The sequence below is a fragment of the Hippopotamus amphibius genome, chromosome 10 (genome assembly GCF_030028045.1).
Source record: "Hippopotamus amphibius kiboko isolate mHipAmp2 chromosome 10, mHipAmp2.hap2, whole genome shotgun sequence".
Classification (NCBI taxonomy): domain Eukaryota; kingdom Metazoa; phylum Chordata; class Mammalia; order Artiodactyla; family Hippopotamidae; genus Hippopotamus; species Hippopotamus amphibius.
Genome location: NC_080195.1, coordinates 26974883 through 26975942, shown reverse-complemented (window position 1 = coordinate 26975942; position 1060 = coordinate 26974883). Strand labels below are relative to the sequence as shown.

Genomic DNA, 1060 nt, shown 5'->3' with positions numbered 1-1060 from the left:
AAATAAAATAAGGTCCTAAAATATTTATTGATTTAGTAAATATTGCTTAAATGTCCTTTGTGTGTCAGATACTGAAATAGGTGCCAGGGATACAAATATATACTCGTTCTCCACAAACAGCACAGTGGCAAAACCAAGTCTTTGAGTCATCTCAGAGAGCAGAGAAAATGACAATTTGAGATAACCAGATAATCAGCTAGCTTGGTAGCTAGTCCCTATACACAAAATAGCTCATTATAATTACTAAAATATTAGAAAAAAGTAACACCCTCCTATAAAATGTTTCATACCTTCTCCTCTTTCTTACTCCTCTCTCAGTGCATAGCTTATTTCCTAATTATCTGAGAAAATAGAAATCAGCAGAATAAAACTTCCAGTGTTTGCTTTGGCAACACATATGCTAAAACTGGAACAATACAGAGACATTTAGCATGGCCCCTGCACAAGGATGACACACAAATTTGTGAGGCTTTCCATACTTTTTATTGATCTACATGAAAATTCCATATTTGGAAGAAAATTACAGTTTTAAATGCATATATTTTTAAAAAGGAAATACTAAAAAACAAATACTTAAATCTTCACCAATAATTATATTGGGGACTACCAATACAACAGTCTACCCCCCCCCCAAAAAAAAAGAATAGAACTTTCACAATGTCCTGCTACCTCATTCACCATCCTGGGTGCTCTCAGGATTAGAATTTATTCTGTCTCCCCAGTGATATCACTATAGAAATGCACCTTCAACTAATGTCATTAATAATTCTTTTTTCTTTTCTTTTTTTATAGGCTTATTTTAGAGCAGTTTTAGGTTCACAGCAAAACTGAGAGGAAGGTACAGAGATTTCCCATCTATTCTCTGGCTCCAAACATGCACATCCTCTCTCATTATTAACAACACTTTAATATGATTATAATAGTAAAACACTTGTATGCTAAATCCAATATCTAGGTCACCTCAGATTCATTTTCTTTTGAATACTTTTCCTCTTGACTATGATTCAAATACCCCAGTTTCTTAATATGTATAAAAATGCTATTGCAGGGACTTCCTAGG

General features: G+C 33.5%; 1 non-coding gene across 1 annotated transcript; it reads left to right on the top strand.

Moving 5' to 3' along the window:
- The first annotated feature begins 376 nt into the window (after positions 1-376).
- LOC130830700 (U6 spliceosomal RNA) lies at positions 377-483 on the top strand. Its single transcript, XR_009047867.1, has one exon. It is a non-coding gene; the product is annotated as a U6 spliceosomal RNA (small nuclear RNA).
- Positions 484-1060: the final 577 nt, after the last annotated feature.